The 16,646-nt window shown below is 42.1% G+C and overlaps 1 protein-coding gene across 1 annotated transcript in view; it reads left to right on the top strand.

The window, feature by feature from the left end:
• Positions 1-2,866: 2,866 nt before the first annotated feature.
• plxna2 (plexin A2) overlaps positions 2,867-16,646 on the top strand; it is a 139,694-nt gene continuing 125,914 nt past the window's right edge. Inside the window, exon 1 of the mRNA XM_061272117.1 lies at positions 2,867-3,326. The gene's annotated coding sequence lies outside the window, so the exon portion shown is untranslated. The remainder of the gene's footprint in view (positions 3,327-16,646) is intronic.

A 16,646-nucleotide genomic window follows, 5' to 3' on the forward strand; every position in this document is an offset into this window, starting at 1 on the left:
GTGGCCCATCCCTTCAATAACAATCGAGTTATGTTCCCATCAAGCAAACCATGTCTCGTACCCGAACAGACCCGGCGATCCACAAAGTCGCTATTTGATTACTGCCTGGCGTTGACGGAGATCCATTTGAGGGTGCAGCGTGGCGGAATTCCAATATGGACGCCCTCCAGCTATCGACCCCGTCTTTGTAAGCGGGCGCCGTGCTTTTAGTGTGTGTTCGCCGGTTGTTGTTGCCCGTCTTCCGCCTCCCGGCAACTCGGCAATATTTGTTATGGGCCCCCCGCGCCGGCTCCTTCTCCTGGTTCATCCATTATTGACACGTCAGAGAATGTGAATAGCCTACTTTTTGAGTCAGGATGAGGGAGAAAGCGTTTGACAATGCTCTGGCAACATAATGGTGAAGATTAATGACATTCTTTCGACCTGATTGAATGATACCTGATGAAGCAAAGATAAATAAATGTCAATGAAGTTGGATAGGTAAACACACAAAGGAGTTGACCTAGAGTTGACCAATTTTTATGAAGGACATTATAAATCAGTTTTTTTCCATTTATTTTCTTGAACCTTTTTCATCTGATCCCGGTCTAACTGTGTGTCAATTAGTTGGGCAATCCCCAAACATTATTTTTGTTTTTTGTAAGTTCATTGAGAGTTTGTTTCTGTCATATCAAATTTTCAAAAAACAGATTTTTCACTTTGCTAATTTCTTTCATGGGTTACTTCAGTAGTTCTTTTAAATTCGCCCCAGAACAGAACCTCACTACTACCGACACTTAAATGTTATTAATCCCCAAGCTAAAATGTAATGATAGACTTTGAGTATTTCCAGCGAGTTATATTTCAATGATGTGTTCCAAACGTGTCTGTTCTTCCTCTCACTGTCTCCTTGGTTACACATTTCTCCCTGATATGTGACACCTGTTTCCTGTATTGTTTTTGCTGCTTTCTTGCTGCATTTTACTTGTGTCCTTCTTGCGCCTGTTGCCAGTCCGCAGTTGCTGTACACCTTCCAACCGTAGTTCTCGTCTTCATAGCATTCCAACTAGTAATCATTTTTTGATCTTGATATTTTCCCTCGGACTAGCCTCTGTCTCGTTCCGATTTGATAGGATCAAAATATTCAGACAGTTTTTTTTTGTTTTTTTTTACTCTTACTACCTGCACCTTGACTGAACATTTTACTCCCACTTTTAGCGGACAGTCAAGATTTTATGATGATGACAGTTTGATAGATTATTTGTATTGTCCTTATGTCTTATATGCAAAAGATTGAACATGGAATGAAGCAAATTGATGGATGGATCTTGTGGCTAATAGCATTTCAATCAAATATGGACGTTATTTCTAGATTAAATCAAATATAACGGACTCAAGGAGATTACACAAAAGGTGCAAAGATGAGACAGTTGCGTGAATGCAAATGTTGGTCTCGTGTGTACCTATAGATGGCAGTGTTCCTACAGAAACTGGGCTGCAGTAGACCGTGTCACACGTTTGCTTCCAATGTGTGGAAGCGTGAGTGTCTGGACTACTACACAGGTTCCCCAAGGGTGCTTGAAATTCTTGAAATAGCTGGAATTTTCTTTTTGCTACTTGAATTTTGGAATGTGCTTGAACTTATTCTTCTTTGGTTGCACACGGCTCTCTGTATTTTATTTCAGCCCACCCGTCACCTACTATAATGCACTGTATATTTAATTGCATAATGCACACATATTTGAATGTCCCTTCATCAAGATGACATAAATAATGACTTCTGAGGACAGCGAGTTGGTTTGAGTGAGGAAAAAAAAAGGTTTTATGTTTGGACCACGTGTCCGCTGCATGCACCACACACAGAGATCCGCACACTAATTGCCAAATATAATTCGATGGCTGAGCAATGGGTGCGTCTTCTATGAGTTAAAAGTTTTATGGGCGTCATATGCAACTCGGTCCACCCATACGAGTGACAAAGGCTATATGCCCAGAAGGAGAGGAGCGGAGTGAGCAGTGACTCATTTGCATTCAAAGAACCGCCCCTTCCAAAAATTGCTTAATTCAGCAAAGCATCAAAAAAGCAGAACATGTAATAATGTGCTGTAGCTCTTAACCCTGGATCCATGACCTTACCTACACAAAAGCCATCCCAGTTAGAATGAAAGCATTTTATGCAGTAATCTTGAAAAATGTCTCATATTTTTGCTTAAAATATATTCTTTTTATTATATTTTGGTGAACAAAATAATTATTTCATGTTTGGCATGTTAACATTACTTTTTAATTAAAATGTTGTCTTAATAGATCATTGGCTTCTTGTTCTCCCCTGGCCAGATGTTTCACCTGTGTCCAACTGGTATTGTTTATCAAGGGGAGAGGATATGTGACCCAGCCGTTCTAAATGGCCTGACAACTCCAAGTTTACAATAGCTTGGTTCTTTTCATCTGAGATGTCAAATATTGAGTTAAACCCCACAATAGGCTCAACCTTGGTACTTTTGTGCAAGTTCTTGAGAAATCCTATAGCAGCCATGATGCTCTTCTACACGAGAACATAAGGCATTTTTTGATTGACGCCCAAAATTAGAATAAACATGTGCCACTACCTGCACAGTACACACGTTCATGCATGCACAAACTTACATGCACACTCGGGCATGCGGACGGATGCACATTTATATCATTGAGTAATCAAAAGTCAGATTAATAGGAAGCTGAAAATGACCATAAAGCCTGTGTCGCTCGACAACAAAAGCAATGAAGATGTCAGGAAGGCACACGAGTCGGGCAGTGGGTTGGTCGTGTTCACGCCGCCAGTGAGTGAGTGAGTGAGTGTGCGCGCGCACCACCTCACGGTGATGATGATGATGATGATGATGGTGATGGAGACGCGCGTCCGAGTCAGTCCGACTCAGTGTGGCGCGCCGCTGCTCCGACGATGCCCGCACACCACCCCCGTCTCACAGCCTCACGTCACGTCACGCTACTTTGAAGGACTTTTCCCATCGCGCACTACTGAAGGAATGCGCTCATTTCTGCCTGCGCGACCTTGTGAATGATTTTTTTATTTTTAACTTTGCGCGTTTTTTTTCCCCACGTGTGTGTGGTTGCCACCGTGTATTGTGCTAGGTATTGAATGACGGTTAAAACAGGTGGGCGTCAAGCAGCGCACAGGAAGAAGAGGAGGCGAGCATCGGACAAGGCGACACTTTGCTCGCGGTTGGGGGACGTTTTGGTTGGTGGATGCGACGTCCTTGCGCCCGGCATCAGCTCCCACATTCTGGGCTGAAGGGACAGGAGGAGGCGGCACGGAGAGGGAATATTAGATCACTCGGGAAGGGGAGGTGAGCTTTCCGCTTTTTCCTCCATGTGGCATTGGAAGATGGGGAAAAATGCGCCTTCATCCCGCCTGACGTGCACTGTCCTCATCCACTATGTTATAATCATTTGCGACATGCACGTGCACGTCCACTTTACTGTGCACGCTCTGCGTTGTAATTTACCTCCACAGAGACGCTGCTGCAGCTTTCAACGGATTTCTCAAATAGTTGAAGTTGGCTGCAGCCAGCACGCACGCTGCACAGCGTCAACGCTTCCGATTGGCTCGGTGTTCTCAGAGTGACAACTGCAAGATGACTTTAGTCTTCCTTTTCTAAATGGGCACGTTTTTACGTCCAACTTAAAACTTGGTCATGCGTGCATTTGTGACGTTTTATTTTGTTACTGCTTGGAAATTTCGTTGCATACCTAAATTGTTTGCAATTGGGCTATTATGAGGGTTTTGGACACTTGACTAGACTCATTTTGTTAGCAGCATCAACAATAGGTTTATAAATAGCTTAGTTCTAAGCTTGTTAACAGAGACAATAAATTAAGAGAATTTGACTTACTATCCTGCGTGCCAAACAGTAGCAGTCAGCCTGCACTTGTTGAAAACAAGTCAATGTGCATTATTATTATGTGCAAGTATTCTGTCAATATTACTCTGTTGTTCATATCTATTAATAATGTCGAATTATATATATATATATTAATTTTATTTAGTATTTTTTTTAATTAAATGTCAGTGAATAATGGTAGATGCATTTGGATGGATTATTAAGTTATTCCAAATGCTTGTGTATTTTAACAAAGGTTTCTTACTTTTTAAGAAAAACATTTCACAGTATATACCTTTTCCGTTTTTTGTAAATATGTTTTATCATTATCATACCAGACCGGTTGGCTGGGTTTGGCTCTGTTTCTTCTACTCTACAGTGACACATAATGTTGATGTCCCAAATGTGATAATTTGGCTTTTTAAGGGTTGTTACGGATGTACGCACAACAACAATGATAAAGCCCAATTTAGTTTGTATCTTTTTCTTTTGCTGCTGACTTCTGAACAAACCCATCCACAATGACCTCAAGCCTCATCTGTCCTATTCAGCGGCGGTGCCTACAAATCTTCTCGCTGCAACGCTTCCAAAGAAAACAAAACTCGTTTTCCCTTGAAAAGTGCATCGCATTTACATGAAAATAATGTACATCTGCTTGGGCGGATGGCGAGCATATTAATCCTTCTGCCCTTGCAATCAAACCTCGGTCCGTCTTTGTGAACGCACTCTATTTTTTTTTTTTAACGCTCGGTTATAAAGCCGGCACATCATCATCATTATTTTAATACCCGTCTCATGGTGCAGCAGCAGTTGTGTGTGTGCGTGTCTGTGTATGTGTGTTGGACACAGCAGCCGTCGGGGTGCAAATGGCTGCGTTTAAGAGAACAAACCAGCTCGAAGCATTGGTCTGATTATCACAAGCTCATTTGCTTCAAGCTTATTATCACTCTTATTCGGAAAAACACACAACGACACAAGCTGTTACTGTTTTACACATCTCTCTGGCAACGCTGCGGGTGATATTTCAAGAAGTATGACTTTATTGGCTTATTTCCACTAACTTTAAATAGGAAATCTTTGCTGTTAAAGCTCTGTTTAATTCTCATGGAATCTAATTTTGGAGTGATGAATGTGATTTGTTTAGGAATACTACCTCATTTGACTCATTCCTGTGGCGGCAAACTCGGTTAAAGGAAAATAATTGTTGACTCTATTGTATTCAGGCGCCACCGTGTCGATTTGCACGCTAGCCTCACAGTCAGGAAATTCTGGATCTGAATCTCGAATCTCCCCCTGAGCTTGCATGGGTTTCTTTAAGGTATTCTAGCTTTCTTCCGTTATCCACATGGCATGTTAGGTTATTTGAAAACATCAAGTGGAATTTGATTGAGAAGGTTATGCAGTCTCTTGGTCTTGAAGCAATTGTGGCATAATTAAAGCCTTTCTTTACCAGCAGAGGGCGAAACTGTCGGGTCCAACATTTGTGCTGCCTAAACGGGCTGCGGTAGGAGTCAAATGTGAATTAAAAAGCCAACAGTGTCGTTTTTAATATTGCTATAGACTGTTACAGTAGCGGAATAGAACAGAATGCCTTTATCGTCGTTGTACAGCAGGCATGCATGCCCATATGCAGTTCTCATCAGCATCATCAGAATCGTGTCCCGTTGGCTGGATGTTAAAGGTCAGCCAATGATCCCCATACACCAAGTTCATTATCTTTAGTTAATTATGATCATAGCATATCTGCTGCCGAGTGAGTCGTTGCTGCTCCTCTGGGTGTCGTGTCAAGCCCCAGCACAGGCTCCCCCCACCCCGACTGTACTTTGACCCCCCCACCACCACCACCACAACGCTCCCCCCCCCCCCTCAAGGCAGCCAGACTCACTGCTGTGTAGCTTGAGAGATTTTGACAAGTGGCTGCGCATGGAGGCAGAATCCTTGACCTATATCTTAATGAATGAATACTGCAAACGCATCCATGGCTATGGCCCCCCACCCCCCCTTCAATTGCAACCCCACTCTACCCCAACTGTCTTTTCCAGGACACGCACATGTAAGATAATGGCGCTTTTGTAGTACCACTGACTGACTCACTCCGGCCTCAGATTCAGTTTCTGTCTTCACTTTCTGCTTCAGCCGGCGTACAAATAGTCTGCGGGGTTTGTTTTCATGCAATTGCACCCCCCTCCCTCACTTTGTGGATTTTACCCCGATCCGCTATCCAGCTGTCACAACGGAATGCTCCGTTCCCGCTCTCGCTCGCAGCGTTGCCATGTGCTCGTTTGTCCGAAACCTTTGCCTCGTTAGGCCGGAGTCCGTCGTAAAATATGAGGCCGGCGTTGTTGGCAGAGTTGATCACGTGGAATATAGTTGAAACCAGGATGTTTTGTCTACGATGTCCTAGTATCAGATGAAGGCAGAACTTCATGACCTTCATCCGTTACCAAAGCTTTTGAATATTGATTTGATTGATCTTATCTTTTTTTATCACCATTATACAAATAAATATAGTATTACATCAAACATCTCTAGCTGGTAAAATGAGATGCTTCAGTTTGTACAGGGATTGCCAACTCCCGTACTCGAGGGCCACTATCCTGCATGTTTTCGATTTTCCCGTCCTCTAACACACCTAATTCAAATAATCAGCTCCTTAGCAAGCTCTGAAGAAGCCTCATAATGATCCTGAGCTGCGTTGGAGGAGAGAAACATCTAAAACATGCAGGACACGACCCTCGAGGAACAGGTTTGGACACCATCCTGAAATGTCTTGGACGTACCACTTCCAAATCAACTGGCTTCTTGAGCCTGTAAATAACTTCTGAACATTTGCAGGGAAACGGTTCAAAATGTACATATTATTTGAAATCAATATTCTTCCTGCAAAGTTTAGACGAGGTCATCACATCCAATGAGTTGATGTTTGTATCATTTTTGTCATGATCAAATGGGAACCCAATTACAGAAATGTATGTTTTTGGAGGATGCAGTGTTAGATGATCTAACATCCTGACTTGCTCGCACCCCCAAACTGTCATAAATGCCACATCGGAAGACAGAATGACATCTCTCTTCATTTCTAGACCAGTCCATCTTCTATTATCTAAAGGCAAACCCACTCGGATCACTCTTGTTGTCCTAAAGGCTCACCAGCTTGGTGAAACAAAACATTTCGGTCCAATTGCTAAACCCAACAGATGGGAAAATGGACGTTGTAAAAGGAAGTGAAAGGGAAAAGGATAAAGGAAGTTATCAGAGGCTTGTTTTCAGCACCTCCGTTGGGAAGCCCTTAACACTTTCACGGTGCAAATACTGTTCCCAGTTAAATGTTTTGTTGACGCCTTCAGTCCCCCGAGTGAGTGGTGGAGGAGGCATAGGGAGCGTTTATTAAGATGTTAAAGGAGCTGCCCTCGTGATATGCTTCCAAAGTTTTTCCTTGTGGATTGCCTGTTTGAGGCTTTTGATCCTGTCCCCATTCTTCGTCTGATCTTCTTGGACATGGGCTGGATTAAATTCCATCACAAAACAAGGCAACGCTCCGAAAGGAACAATCTGTGAGTCTGCGGTTCCATTATAGCATCCAAAACAATTACAACAAATAAAAATAATTAGGTCCTGATGCCAGTTTTATGTCATCCTCCTCTGCCCTGGTCTCTTGTAACTTTTCACATGGGCTCTGATGTAAGTGACTACTGCCCCGGCATCATCAATAATCAATTAGTTGGTGTCAGAGGGTGCGCTTGTTTTGTTTGTGGCAACTTGACAAGAATTGAGCAACAAAAAGAGAAAGAGGAGGGGTGAGGCTGAGGGGGGTTGTGGCATTAGATGCCAAGGGGCAGCTGTCAGGAACAGATGACTGTGTGCGTACGTGTGTGCTTGTGTGTGTGTGTGTGACTTCTGCATGGCTGCGTGCAATTGCGTTCATTTGAATTTAGATTTGTTTGACTGCGTGACACATGCGTCTTTTATAGACGTGTTGTTTGTGCATATGGAAAGCAACATAGGGCTGTTTAGATCAATACTGATGAGGATGCCCGCGCCGGTTAGTGTTACTATGGCGACAGCATCAAGGAATGGCTGTGTGCTCAGGTCAGTGGCACATGCCACATTATTTCATAGAGAATTTTTTAGACTAATTGCTGGTCAATTGGATGTATATATATATATATATATATATATATATATATATATATATATATATATATATATATATATATATATATATATATATATTTTAGCTTTTTAATAGAAAAGAGAAAAATAGACATTGACCAACCATGGCCAAATGTGCTGTCCCTTTCCTTGAAAAATTGACTGAAGCAAAACGGCTGCTGTCCAAAGGTACCCGGAAGGGGAAGATCCAGTCATGGTGTACAATAAGCGTACGGAATCAGAGGAAGTCTAGACCTCAAGTGATTAATCTTGACCACTTTAATGTATCCTCTCCCGGGACAACTATTGTTTTCCATAGGAATGCATGACTAGGATTACGATTTGTGTGATTTTAAGTGACTGCACATTCAAGAGGCTGAGCTGTGTTGTTCTTACAGCCATTGTTGTTATTGGAAAGTACAAAAATAAAAATCGGCATTGAATTGTACATTGGTCACTTGAACCTGTCATTTAAATCCAGCCCAAGTTGCATTTGCTACCTGATTTTCTTCAGACTCTGTGGTTGATCTTCCAGCTTCCAGCTTTGTAATTGACGTACACTAACGCGGAATAGCAAATAACATTTTCCACAGCTTTAAAGCAATCTCTGCAATGACCAATATGTCTGTTGCGATTACAGTGAGACGTACTCAAGCTATTTATTCGTGCCAGATAAATATTGGCCCCACGAGTCTTTTGTAGGGCTAGCTTTTGTTCCACTACTCTTTATTTCCAAGTGACCCCTCGTTGTTGAAAGCAAAGTGTTGAGTATGTATGCTTGGTGAAGCAGCAGCGAGGGCTCGCCTAAATGCACTAAGCACGACAGTGGCGGCGGGAGTTGCGTGGAAAATCATTAACTTACTGTAGTCGGTGCTATGATTTGAGTCACAACTCATCACGCTGAATGTAGGTCAACAAGTGTCATCTATTGCTTGGCAATTATTCACATGATGACGGCTCCCTTTCCATCCCAAGTCAACTTCCTGAATATGGATGCTGAATAATAATGCTCACAAATGTTCCCGATGGAGCCGAAAGAAGAACGCGGGCATGATTACATAACTGACAACAAACTTTTGGGATTTTTTTTTTTTTTTTCTGCGACTCCAAATATTTCTTCAAATTTAACATTTCTGGAGCTTGATTGTACAGCAAAGCTTAATACTTTCATATTTAGATGACACATCCTCCAAATACCGACTGCGTTTCCATCTTGAAAACGCTCATCTCTCTCCTCCCTGCATTGTTGATTTCACTCCCTCCGTTGTTGATGTCACTAGCTGCTTTGTTTGTACATGTGACTTGTCCTGATTTTGAAAACATGACGATGCGTACGTGATGTCGTCCCCAAAAGAAGCAAGGAAGTATCGTAACCAAAATACGTAGTACCACACAGTGACTTGGACGAGTAACTTTAGTCTGATTGCCAAACTGAAAATAATCACACAAGAAATGACTTGTTACCTTAAAACCGTGGCCATATTCAAAGAACATGCCATTGGCATCACTGTTGACGTGCTCCGATCTAACATTAAAGCACATGAGGAAAAAGAAAAGGGTGGTCTGGGAATGCAACACTGAGTCAGACAGGAAGCGGAGGGGAAACTGGAAGGGAACATAAAGACACAGTGGCTCTCACAATCATGTGGCGGAAACTTGTTCAAAACACCACTTGGCTTTGAAAGAGAGCTGGAACATGGCAGATCTCGATTGAATTAGTTGGATAATTAATTAATTCCATTTCATCTGATTCAGTTTTATTAGCACAACCAAAACCAGATATTGAATCGCATATTACAGGAATCTAGAGAACTCCACAAGGAACCCGTGTAGGAAAAGCACTCCTGTCAAATAGATAAATAAAAACCGGGTGGTCTGTTTAGAATGTACAAGCAATGACTTCTTTTTGCAAGGTTTCTGTTCCCAAACCTGAAGAGCAAGAGAGCAAGCATTCAGCATTCATTAGATGTGCTTCAGACAAAGCCCTTTTTGAGCAGCTATTCTTTATTTTATGTATGTAAATATATTTTGTTGTGATTGTGTAACAATTTTCATATGCTGGCTGAAATAGACACTGAAATGCAAAGACACTTACGATAACATTATAGAGGATAGAGACAAAGAGATTTTGTTAACTCTATTATGTTGCAATATAAATGTTGTCTTTTATGATGAATTATCTACTCTTTATCCAAGTATTGATTTCTCAACACAATAAGGGTGATTGTAATGTCTGTGTTTTGATCAATCTCAGGCGAAAAAAGATTTCCATTGTCCATTTACAGTAGATCATCATTGTTGACAATATATCGAGGGTGATGAGATTCCTGTTACTATGTGTATGAAAAGTCATCATAAATACGTTAGATCGTGCATGCTTTTCAGCAGTGACCATCGATAAAATAAATAACATTAGTCCAAGCAGAAATCCCTGTGTCTCGCCACTGATTAGTACCAATTTTGGTCTGCTTTTTGTTTCTTCATTATTGGTGCAGTTTATTGTGTCTGGTGTTACTATAGCAACAGACAAAAAAAAACATATACAATCATCATTTGATTATGAAGGAATTGGTTAGCTGATAGTAGCGTTTAATTTTGAGGTTGTCTACACATTATTTAAATTTGATCCTGCCCCCTCCCTTGCAAACAAAATGTAACCAAATAATAATAGAAGAGAACCACATTTTTGGTCTTCTACTATGTGGAAAGGAACTAGGAGTAAACGGACAAACCCGATGCAATGGTCACGCTGTCTGGAAAGGCGTTATTTCGTACAAACACTTGTGTGTGTGTGTTTGTTGAAGAGTGATCTGGAGGGTCTAAACTCTCTTGCTGACACCCACCCAAAATGAACCAGCCTCCAAGTGTCCCAATTAGCCCACTTCAGCATGTTTGTGTGCCCCAGCTGCTCCTGTTTGTGTTACTGATGAAATGCTGAATGGGGCCTTTTTTCTCCCAACATTTTCTCGAGGGTGGCAAACAGTTGATTTTTATCATTTTCCCTCCTTCCTGTTATTGCACTTTTTTTTCTGCGCGAGTATGATTATATGTTTGCATGCTGCTGCTGATGTGGTTTTAAATGGAGCAGCGGGGCTGTTTTGTTTGGCTCAGTGAGCGAGTATATGCCCCCCCCCCCCTTCACCTCCGCTACCACGACAAAGTTGGCCAGTTTTAGGGAAACGCTCGAGCTGGCCAATGTCATGTTTATGCTGACTGTTCATCATTTCCTCCACCACAACGTACTTATCGTCAAAAGATTGCAGTTACATCGCTCACTTGAATGGAGAGGTGGCTCATTTTACGGCAGGCGGAATGATTGTTTTTAAAGCCTTGCTTCATCATCATCATCGTCGTCATAGTCAGAGTGTGCAGTCTCAATGAGAAAAAAGAAGTTATTACAACAAGCCTTCACGCCGAATCCCGATTGCCTGGCTTTGACGTCTTTCGATACTGGCTGAGCAAGGCCATGCAATTTTCTTTCATTTACTCTTACATGTCGCTTTTTCTTCTTTTTTTTCCCCCCTACTTGCCTCTGTTTTCTTTTCCTTCTTTTTTGGGCGATTGTATTTCTGGCTGTCTCCATCACTTGTGGGATCTCATCCCAGGCAGCTTTGCTTCCTTTAACAATAAAACAGATGCTAGTTTTAATCATTTTACTAGCAGAGATTAGTCTTTGTTCAAATGTAACACCCGGGAGGGAGAGGAAAAGAGGAAGGGAGCGACAGATAGGGATACTGTTGTTAAATTGGTAACTTTATTGGGATGGACATCATAAATGATTGATTCATTGATAAAGAATGTTGTCATGAAACTATTGAGACAAAAGGCAGTGCTGTTAATTCAATCCCAACTAGTTTGCGTTATAAAGACTAGCACCCTGGTGTCAGCTATTATCATCGTTAATATCAGCTATTCCATTCTTGTTATTTTCAAAAATATCATTTTGTCTAATTTATTAGTTATTATTGTAGTGTTGTTACATGCCGCACTAGTGGATCTATTAAATGAAGTCAAATGCTTCGGCACAAGCCATGCTTCAAGTCCTTCATTTCTCCTGGGCAGCCTTTTTCAAACTGGAGCGAGAGCTGAGCAATTCCAACAATGACTGCTGACATTTTCCCTCGTCGAGAGTCGCTTATTATGTGTGCAATTATGCCAGTGACAAGGTTTCTAGAAGTCTCTCTTCAAGGTCCACTAGATCAAGATGTGGCACCAGAAGAATGCCTGCAGACAGTCGCACGAAGCTCCCCGACGTCAGGCTTAAAGAATATGGATGGTCGTGTTATGTCTGTGGAGCGGGCAGCGGAGCGACCCGAGAGCTGCTGGCCTGTGAAAATGAGAGTGGAGCTCTTATTCGGAGAGTCTGTGATGTAGTTGACAGACTATATAGTCGCTGCAAAGTGCAGCAGTGAAGCGTTAGACTGCAGCTGACAGCGGCGAATCTGATACATTGTGAGGTCCCACGATGGCTTCCAAAGACCTCGGTCAGCTCTTACGCTAACCTCACATGTCCTCCTTTGGCTTAGGCTAAGCACTCAAAACTTCAAGTTGTGTTATATTTGTGGCAGATGACACTGTGTTGCCCTGACAGCCGTTAGTGACAAGTAGATATTCCGGCGGGCGATTCAAAACAGAATTCCAGTATTGAAGATTATTTGGGGATAATTGTTATTGGGAAAATTAGATGAGAGTTGCTTCTGCCCGAAGGGTAGCAAAGAATTTTATATTCAACAATATTAGGGCTGTCACTATTGATTGCTTTTAGAATAAAAGTCTAGTTTGCGTCCAAGTGTATTAGTACATCAAACATTCTCTTGTTACTTTTTATTTACCAAATTTGGTTTATTTGTTTTTGTTGAGTGATTAAAAAAATCAACAAAACATTACATGAGAGGATTTGCTTTCATCAAACAAGACTAGATGAGCTGGACTGTAGGTCTCTGTGTCTCATTGGAGTTAGTGCTGGGCTGTAAATGCGCACGCCGTCCAGGCCTGTTCCGTGTGACACCGAACAGGATGGAGTTCTGGCCAGGACATGGTGGAAAATCAGAGCTGGCTCCATTCCTGTGAGCCCAAGTTCTGAGACTGAGGTCGGCATGCTGCCATCACTAAGGTCCTTTTGTAATAATAGTAAAAAAAAGAAAAAGCAGCACATTAAACAAATTAGTTTGATTTTGTGCTAAAAAGCTAAGCGAACCAATTCAAACATGAGTTCATGTAGCTGAGATTCAAGGTGGAATTGACACCAAGACGCAAAACCATATCGGCAGCAGAATGAGGTATTGTTCACATGAGCAGTAAACATGGACTAAAAAATTTCAAGGAGGTTATTAAGAGTATGACAAGAAGGGGAAGAGGTCCATTTTGAAGCCACTTGGGTAATTATTACAAATAGACAGTCATCAAGACATATTTATTATTAACAAGTACTTGGTCACAAGGTAACAAGGGGAAGTAAATGAACGCTAAATATGCTAAATGTATTAGAACATGATGACTTTAAAGATAGACTTCGCATAAGTGCACACAACTGAACAAGAAGGCAGTGCTAGCAACATGACAGGTGCTCCTGGCTGGTCCACCAATAGTATCAATTCATAAAGGTTGTCAGGGTTGCCGTGGCAACAACACTGACCGTATTCCCCAGCTGTACATATTAATGGGTATCTAAATGATTTTGATACCAGCGGCAAGTGTCAAATCCAGTTGAAGTACTTTTTAATTTAATTAGATCTACAGAAATAATTATGCGAAAAAGTAAAGTATTTCCCAGTCTGCTATTATAATTTTGCAATTTTTTTTTAGTGATCGCGGTTGTCACTATGCAACAACATATCTGGGAGTAGTCGACCCTTGCGTCTGTCCTAAAAAGAATTTGGCGGAGGGGGTTAAGGTAACTGAAGTCTGAGCTGAAAAATAGGATTTTTTCTTACTTATCAGAACATATTTCAAACCCACTGTTTGGCCAACTTGTGCTTCCTGGCCATGTTTGCTCCTTATATGGGTAAGTGCCCGCTTTCCTCACCACATGCTGCTAATGCGACTCATCCGAGGCTAGATTGGACCAACTAAGTAGCCGCAGACTCGATTTTGCGGGGCTTTATCAACCCTGATGAAATTAAAGGAATGTGTAGTTGGCTAAATCGAGAATAAGAACGGACAGTCCTCGAGTCCTCTCGTGGGCACTAGGTCTTAGAACACAATATATTTCCTGCTTCCTGTTATTTGATTTCATAACAAACAATACACTATTGAGAGAAATGTCCTCTACTCTTGTGGAATACTAAGAATTTGGCCGCATTCTGCTGGGAACCCTCAAGTGATCCCTCCTTTCTTCAAAACGCCTGGTTTTCGTCAGACTATACTCAATGTCAGACTTAAAGTGGTTGTTGCAAGAAGATAGCTTGATAACACCTTAGCTCTGTCTTGGAGTTAGGCAGAGCGGGTCATGCGGGATGCTTCGCTCCATTTCTCCTGACGCCAAAATCACAATAACGATAAGTCTGGTATGTTATTCAAGGAGCTACCGGTTGAGCTTTGACCCAGAGCTGAGCCTTGGGTCACTCAAGTCAGTGTGTTTGTGTTTGTAGGAATTTACAGTCACAGTCTTACGCTGTAAATTCCTACAAACTGTGATTTTTTTAAAAAGTAATTTCCAAGAAATTGTCTTGCTGTGTGCTGCCCTTTAAGAAAATGAAACAAGACCACAGAAAAATCTAGACAAAGAACTGAACCTCCGGCAGTAGGTTGAGACTTTTTTTGCACCTTCCGATGGCTTGAACTGGAGGCTAATAAGCTTGAGTGTTACAATTTCCAATGGCAGAAAATGTGTTTTGCAAGCGACAAGTCCAGGGTGTACCTGACCTCTTGCCCAAAGCCAGCAAACTTTAAATGGCACTGTGAGAAAGTCTTACTGTTTTTTGACACCCAGATTTCCGTTTACTGGTAACGCAAACCATCTCGCTTCCTGTTAAGCGTTGGATTTCTTCTTTCTGTGTCACTTCCATGCACACTGCTACGAACTAGCAATTGGAGAAGAGCAGGGGGTAGTGACTTTACATGCATCCCGTCGTGCAGTTAATTGAATTGATGGCTAATTGACTTTAGCATGGATCATGCCAAAGCTTGCCTGGAGAGTGTTTGCGCCCGTATTACATCACTTCACGGTCATATGACTGTGGGTAACACCCACCCCTCATCTGAGGGGAGGCTTTTTGTGAGCTTAGCGGAAGAATTGGTTTCCCCGCTGTGTTTCCAGTGGTCGAGCTGTGCATGATGAGAACTTAAAACGAAACAGCAGTGGGAGAAAATGGAAGGATTATTTTGACCGACGGCATGATCCACCCCGTCATCTTCTCCCAAAAGCCACCACCAGGAACTGTTACATAACAGACCTCGCTATATTAAGTGGGGTACACAGTTCTTGACAATCGGGCATAATTCTGATCAAAGTTCCTGAAAGATTATAATTTAGATCATATACTATCCATGAATGTGCCATAACTGCATAGATCAAAATAGCGCTACTTAGTCGCTTGATGTCCCTGCCAACGTGACCTTTGCCCTCTCTTCCAACGCCCCCCCCCCCCTCTTTGGCCGGAGGAAACATGCCAGGCTGTGTAAATTTGCCCTAGTTAATAGCCAACACGACATGCTGCCTTTTGGGAGTTTCTGCTGTTGCTGCTAAAGCAGCTTGTTAGGCAGTGAGAATAATGACTGCATGGCTTCCTTCCTTCCCTCCCTCCTTCCTCCCTTCCTTCCTTCCTTCCTTGTTCACTCAAAGCAGGAGCTCTGTATTGTTTCGTCCTTCGCTCTCACTTTCACAGGATATCATTCACTGTTTCTGACCTCCACTGATCTCTACTCCCTCGCTCCTGGTTGTGGTTTATGGGTTCCCTCTTCACCCTCAGGCTTTCCTAACATCTCTCTCGCTGCCAAGCAGGCAAACAAGTCTGCTTTTCACAAACCAGTGTAGCTTTGATAAGTTTTGGGGATGGTGTTAAAAAGGTGTAAAATTTGACTTTTTAACTCTTTTGGTACTACTAGTTTGGGCTCTGGACTGACTGCTCACCCATCACATGTGAGATTATACCACCAAGGAAGTCCTTTGTTAGGTGCCTATTTCTAAAAATGTGTTATGTGATCCCCCCTCATGTGTGATGTCACAGTTCGGCAAGTGTCCGCTGCATAAGCATGGCTCTTGGAAAGTGTAGCCTGGTCTCAACCAATTAAAATAAATGCTTCTACCATCTTTCTTGGGGCTTCGGTGACTTTGTCAATTTTGGAGCATAAAGAGAAGTCTCTTTTTATTGCGCTTTGTGTAAAAAAGAAAATTGTCCAAATTTGGAGAAACATGGTTTTCATTTGGCCTTGAGATATTATTCTAGAATATTCCAGTCGTGTACAGCAAAGGTCAGAATTGAATATTTGCTTAGCATGGTGCAGCTGCAGACAGATAACGCCTCAGTCAGGGAGCATGCGTCGATAAAGAAAGCAAATACGCTGGACCCAAAATACACAAACATCATGTTTGAATGCACACACTCTGACACACTGGTGTTGGCTCATGCGATGTGTCATGTGCGTTTAGGTTGATCCCTTTTGGGACGTCTCAGCTTGCTTTTTGTGTCTGAA

Source organism: Syngnathus typhle, linkage group LG2, assembly GCF_033458585.1.
Source record: "Syngnathus typhle isolate RoL2023-S1 ecotype Sweden linkage group LG2, RoL_Styp_1.0, whole genome shotgun sequence".
NCBI classification, from domain to species: Eukaryota; Metazoa; Chordata; class Actinopteri; order Syngnathiformes; family Syngnathidae; genus Syngnathus; species Syngnathus typhle.